The sequence below is a fragment of the Arvicola amphibius genome, chromosome 3 (genome assembly GCF_903992535.2).
Source record: "Arvicola amphibius chromosome 3, mArvAmp1.2, whole genome shotgun sequence".
In the NCBI taxonomy this organism is placed as follows: Eukaryota; Metazoa; Chordata; class Mammalia; order Rodentia; family Cricetidae; genus Arvicola; species Arvicola amphibius.
Window position 1 is genome coordinate 73,110,964 of NC_052049.1, and position 7,313 is coordinate 73,118,276.

The following is a 7,313-nucleotide window of genomic DNA, read 5'->3' on the forward strand; positions in this document are numbered from 1 at the left end:
ACAGTAAAGATTATTGTAGCCCTAGAGTAAAGATGATGTTCAAAACCAGGAAAAAAGCACATAAACCTATCTAAAATGTTAATGTTGAGAGAATCTTGTTGAATTAATGGTGTAGGAGGTCCTTCTTTCGATGTGTTGCTTTCATTGGTTGAATAAAGAAGCTGCCTTGGCCTTTTGATAGGGCAGCCCTTAGGTGGGTGGAGTAGACAGAACAGAATGTTGGGAGGAAGAAGGCAGGCAGAGAGACCTGCCATGGAGTCATCAGAGTCAGACATGCTGAGTCTTTCCCGGTAAGCCACGACCTCGTGGTAACACACAGATTACTAGATATGGGTTAAAGCAAGATGTGAGAGTTAGCTAAGAAGAGGCTAGATATAATGGGCCAGGCAGTGTTTAAATGAATACAGTTTCTGTGTAATTATTTCGGGGCTAAGCTAGCCGGGCAGCAGAATGCAGCCCGGCACACCCCCCTACTACAAATTAGCGAAGATCCTCTTCACTTGCGATTTCCTGAAGAAGCTATAGAGGACTTGTGAATATGTAAAATTTGATACAGGCATATATGTAGAATGTTCATTTATCTGTCAGCTTCTACCAAGTTAATAGATGTGACCTTCCTATGCATATGTTCATAAGATTTCCAGTAGTCCAGGAGTTAGCACCAAAAGATCCAATAGCCATAGATGCAATGATGTCCTTGTGGATTTTTCTAGTTCACATTTCTAGTTCATACTATTGTCCTTAAAAATAATTAGATGAGAATATACTAATTTTTTGCTTTATTCGTATGAAGCAGAAGGATTCTAATCAAGTCTAACTAATATTACCAAAACAGTGACTTAGGTCTTAGAGCCAGTCTGAAGATCCAAGGCTCTTTGAGTGAGAACAAGGCTGGATTTCTTTAAAGAAGGAACCTGCTATACTGCCTAATACCTACACAATGTTTCTTGCACAGTTCTGAAAATAGACTATAACTTTCTATTTTGGATTATATACAAAGAAGTAATCAGGCATTTGGCCATGACTAGATACCGGTTCTGAACTGGAACTCATTTTAAGAGACTCAAAATGTCACCTTCAGTAATTAGAATAGAGGCTTAAGGACAGTAGATCATCAATGGTAGATTCTTCAATACATACTGTGGTTATCTCCCCCAGTTCTAGGATGCACAATTGGCTTGGAAATACTCAACAACTGGCACTGGTTCTCTGAACTATGGAGTGTTCTAAGTTGTTATTCAAGAAATGACATCTGGAAGCCACTGGGACAAGCTTCCTAATAGAAGCAGTAAGGCAAAGCCGAGATCACATGCCTGCAAAGGTTGCAGAGATTAGCACCACCTTTAGTGTTGCAGGGATCTATTTTCTTTGAGTCTGGGATAGTGGTTTCTACCATACCCCATTTCAGCTCTTCTTTTTGTACAATATAGAATATAGATGAATCTTGAAGAATTATCAAAAAGTACAGCCATGTCATGACTCGTATGTAGCTACTATTTTAGATATGGGCTAATTTTTTGAGCAAATAATATCCACACTCTTTATTTAGTATGTTGCTAAAATAACTACCAAAATATATTTTTAACTAATTTTCCTTTAGGTTGCTCTATATAAATATTATGTCTTTTCAGTAACTTGACATCTTTAATTCTATTTTTAGCCACTACCTTGGTTTTAGAGCATACATCTCTACGTTATGTTTTACTTAATAATAACAATAATAGCTCAATAAGACCTCCCAGAGGGTTCACTTTCACAGATAGGTATTCAAAGGTCTCCCTTAAGATCCTTCAGATTCTATTCAATACTCCCTTTCGTAAATGCTGTACCACATACAGTCTGCATGTCAGAATTTCAGACTATGGATTGATTATGTTTTGCTTGTACTGTTCATTATCACTTTTTGTGTTCTGGTTCACAAAGTTTTTCTGATGGCTGTTTCCAAACATTTCTTGTCATTTTCCTCCTGCCTCAAGCCTCACCCCTCTGATTTTCTGCCAAATGCTGTCAAAGTGAGTTGTATAGAACGTAAATATCTCTCACCTTGATTGAACTCTGTGAGTAACTTCTAATTCTTAGCAATGTATCCTGTAAATAACAACTCATTCCATTGCTGCTGTTGTTGGAGCTATAGCTGTTGGCTTAAATAGAGAATGAAAGAATGTGAGTTTGAAACAAGAAAATAAATTAATGTAGCAGTAGAAAAGATAATTGAGACTATGCTCTATTTTAACGTTCACTATAATCTAGACACAGAGCTTTGGGTGGTGTTGTGTTTGGTCCCCTCTTTGCAGAATGTTACATATGTGAGTGCAGATTTCTTTAAGTGAAAAATGTGTTTGCCAACAGTTGCACAACAACTGTCTTTATACATTGCTTAAGTCACCATTATAGTGCTATGAAGATCTATTATGACCCAGGCAATTCTTCTAAAAGAAAATATTTAATTGGAAGCTGCACACAGTTTTAAAGCATTAGTCCAGTGGGGAGATGGCTCAGTGGTTAAGAACACTGACTGCTCTTCGAGAGGTCATGAGTTCAATTCCCAGCAACCACAAGATGGCTCACAACCATGTATAGTGGAATCTGATGCCCTGTTTTGGGATAAAGGTATACATGTAGTTAGAACACTCAAACCTTAGTCCATTATTCTTGAAAGGAAATATGGCATAATGCTTGGCACTGGAGTAGTAGCTGAGTGCTACATCATGATCTGCAGACAGAGAAAGACTAGGCTGTAGCACAAATAATGAAAACCCAGAGACAGATATTGGGGACCAAACTGGACATCAGAAAAGCAAAGGAGTCAAGCCATTAGAGGGCTTTTATGTCTACCAAGGCTCAGTCAGGCAAAGGTGTGATCCTGTCTTCAGTGTGACTAGACTGCAATGCTCACCACCAAATCTCAGACTGCAATGAGCTCTTGTATCCTCCTGCCATATACACCCCTCTGCCCCAGCCATATCACTCCTGTCTCCACCTCCCTAGTGCTGGGATTAAAGGTGTCTGACTCCCGAGAACTGGGAGCACCTTCCTGTAAGTTCTATTTCTCGTTTTTAGATAGATTCAATCTTGTGATGCCCAGGGTGTCTTGAGTTCAGGATTAAAGGTATGTGCTACCACTCCCTGGCCTCTAGTAGCTTAGTTTTGCACTCTGATCTTCAGGCAAGCTGTATTTATTAAAACACAAATAAAATACCACTGCACTAGGCCTGACATTGACTTCTGAAGCTTCAAAGGCCATCCCCAGGGATACACTTCCTAAAGCAAGGCCAACCCAATTCCAATAGGGCCATTCCTCCTAGTTCTTAAGTCCTTTCAAACAGCTCCTTTCCCTGATGACTAAACATTCAAATATATGAGGTTATGGGGGTGTTTTTAATAGAAAAAGTCATTTATGTAATTTTTATCTACAGAATATAACTGATTTCTTTAGAACAAGAAAATTTATAAATGACAGTATTGCTTATTTTGTCAAACACTTCTTCAAGCAAGGCAGTATATATGGTTGCTTGCCTTTTGAATAACATGGTAGTAAACAGTGGGTATTAATATTTTATGTGTGTCTTAATCATTTATTCACAATAAGTCTTTTAAGTCATGATTGGTCACCTGCTAAGATGTAAGTGATCCAGAGGAAGAAAAAAATTCAAGAAAACATAAAAACCTTTCTGAAGATTTTGTTTTGTTTTTCAAGACAGGGTTTCTCTGTAGTTTTAGAGATTATCCTGGAACTAGCTCTTATAGACCAGCCTGGCTTCAAACTCACAGAGATCCGCCTGCCTCTGCCTCACGAGTGCTGGGATTAAAGGCATGTGCCATCATTGCCCAGTCTCCCTGGAGCTTTATAAAACAAATTCTTTGTAACATCTTTACATCTCATAGATCTTTCCACCTAATAAGCTAAGTACACTAATTATGTTTCTTTTCCCAACATTTGTTTTGAGGCTAGCACAGTAGGATGGTTTATTGACTGACTTGGTTCTGTACACAGTGAATACCCTTACATTCTTCCTACAATAATTACATCTTCCATAATAATTTTTATTACAGACAAGAGCAAAAGCTTAAAAGGAAATAAATACAGAAAGACAAATAGCAGTTTAGTCACAGAAATTTAGCCAAAGTATCTTTAAGAAAAATATTTTTTAGAACATGAATGTTTCAAAATTTTTCAAAAACAGTATTGAAATAACAATGTGAATTACTCCATGATTTCATGACATTAATCACATGAAATAAATGCATACTTGTGAGAATTTTCAACTAATTTTTGATCTTCCTTTCTTTTTCATTAAAAATTTCTACCTCCTCTCCGCCTCCCATTTACCCCCCTTCCCCCTCCACTCACCCTTCCTCTCCTGTCCAGAGAGCAGTAAGGGTTCCCTGCCCTGTGGGAAGTCCAAGTTCCTCCCCCCTCCATCCAGGTCTAGGAAGGTGAGCATCCAAACAGGCCAGCCCCCCCCCCCCAAGCCAGTATGCGTAGTAGGATCCAAATGCAGTGTCATTGTCCTTGGCTTCTCAGCAGCCCTCATTGTCCTCCATGTTCAGGGAGACCGGTTTTATCTCATGCTTTTTCAGTCCCAGTCCAGCTGGGCTTGGTAAGCTCCGAATAGATTAGCCCCACCATCTCAGTGGATGGGAGCACTCCTCGCAGTCCAGACTTCCTTGCTCATGTTTTCCCTCCTTCTGCTCCTCATTTGGACCTTCGGCGCTCAGTCCGGTACACCAATGTATGGCTCTGTCTCTATCTCCATCCATCACCAGATGAAGGTTCCCTCAGGTCCTGACATTCTTTCTCATGTTCTCCCTCCTTCTGCTCCTCATCAGGACCTTGGGAGCTCAGTTCGGTGCTCCAATGTGGGGCTCTGTCTCTATCTCCATCCATCGCCAGATGAAGGTTCTATGGTGATATGCAAGATATTCATCAGTATGGCTAAAGGATCTGGCCTTTTCTGACTCCCTCTCCTCAGCTACCCACGGAACTACCAGGTTCCATGGATACCTGGGAACCCCTCTAGAGTCAAGTCTCTTAACAATCCTAAGATTGTTATATATCCCTTAATTAGGATATATGCTTCCCTGCTCCCATATCCACCCTTCCTATATCCCAAGCATCCCATTCCCCCAAGCTCTCCCTATCCTCCCCTTCACGCTTTTCTCTCCCCATCTCCCCTTGCCCCCAAACCACCCCACCCCCAAGTTCCCAATTTTTGCCCGGCAATATTGTCTACTTCCAATATCCAGGAGGATAACTATATGTTTTTCTTTGGGTTCACCTTCTTATTGTCTTCTCAAGGATCACGAATTATAGGCTCGATGTCCTTTATTTATGGCTAGAAACCGATTATGAGAGAGTACATCCCATGTTCATCTTTTTGGGTCTGTGTTACCTTGCTCAGAATAGTGTTTTCTATTTCCATCCATTTGCATGCAAAATTCAAGATGTCATTGTTTTTTTACCACTGAGTAGTACTCTAATAGGTATATATTCCACACTTTCTTCATCCATTCTTACACTGAAGGTCATCTAGGTTGTTTCCAGGTTCTGGCTATTACAAATAATGCTGCTATGAACATAGTAGAACAAATGCTTTTGTAGTATGATTGGGCATCTCTTGGGTAGATTCCCAAGAGTGGAATTGCTGGGTCCTGGGGTATGTTGATCCCAAATTTCCTGAGAAACTGCCACACTGCTTTCCAAAGTGGTTGCACAAGTGTGCATTCCCACCAGCAATGGATGAGTGTACCCTTTTACCCACAACCTCTCCAGCAAAGGCTATCATTGGTGTTTTTGATTTTAGCCAATCTGACAGGTGTAAGATGATATCTCAAAGTTGTTTTGATTTGCATTTCCCTGATAGGCTAAGGAGGTTGAGCATGACCTTAAGTGTCTAAGAAAAGCATTTCTTAGTAGGTTCTTAACTTGGAACAGATCACTAATTTTCTCTGACCATCAGAGTAGTTTGTATTCAGATGTAATCTTCTCTGCAAATCACCACATTTTGTGTTCCACATTAGGTAAGTAAAGTGAAAAACAGAATTTTAAATTTTAAGGTAGACATGTCACCATGGAGAACATTAACATTATCATCAATGAGTATAATTATGGAAAGTATTCCTTCACCTTCTGACTTCTGTAAAGACTGATCTCCACTGTGTTCAAATCCATCCAACATGTAAACCAAAGTCTATAAATTCCTGTTCTTAGGAACAATCAGTTTCTTAGGAACAAGTGAACAGTCTCTGACTACAGTCATCCTCACTGGCTCTATTTCATCCTCAAAGAAGTAATTTTCTCTCTCTCTCTCTCTCTCTCTCTCCCTCCCTCCCTCCCTCCCTCCCCCCTCTCTCTTTCTGTGTATGTCTGTCTCTCCTAGTGAAACTGAATATCCTTCTATACCTTGTATATTAATTTATGCATGTTACTGTATAATAATGTTGTTTTCAAACACCCATGTACCTTTATTTTATGGGAAATTTTGTAGATGGTCTTTATTGTGTTTGACAGTTGTATTACACATGACAGAATTTAACCTCTCCAAAACATTGTTTCATATAAATAATTGTGTTCAAATATGTTGTCTAATTTGGCAAGGATTAAAACTTTTTTAATTAATTTATTTTTCTTTTTTGTGTATGAATGTTTTAACTCTATGTAAGTATACTGCATGCAAGCAGTGCCCACAAAGATGACAAGAGGGCATCTGATCCCATGAAACTAGAGTTACAGATTTTTGTGGCCTGTGTAGGTGCTGGGAACCCAGTGTGGGGCCTCAACATGAACAGAACCTCTTAACTACTAAGCCATTTCTTCATCCACAGACTTTGTTTTAAAGTATAGATTCTATATTAATACTTTTTAGATCTTGCAAGAATTATAAAGAATATGAAAGAAACTCTTAAATTATAAGCAGTTATTTATAATTATTATTTAAAATTATATGCAGTTTATTTATGTAAATTCAGCCATTCACCCAAGATCTTGAACTCACATGTGGTAGTTATCCAGGGGGTTATCCAGGAAACAAGAAAATGGGCAGCAAAAACAACTTCAAGTAGAACTAGAGGGCTATAGCAGCATTAAATCATGATGTGAAAATATCTGGGGAGTAGTGTGAAGATGGGAACACTACACTTTGTGATCAGGGAAAGGGATATTTGTTTGACCTGGAATATGAATGGCATGCAAAGGCCTTAAGTAGGAATAAAAACTGGAAGGAGGCCCAGCAATTGAAGTAAGTGAGCAGAAAGAAAAAGAAAGGAAGAAGGATAGAGGGGAGAGAATGGAGGGAAGCTGAGGCAGAAGAGGC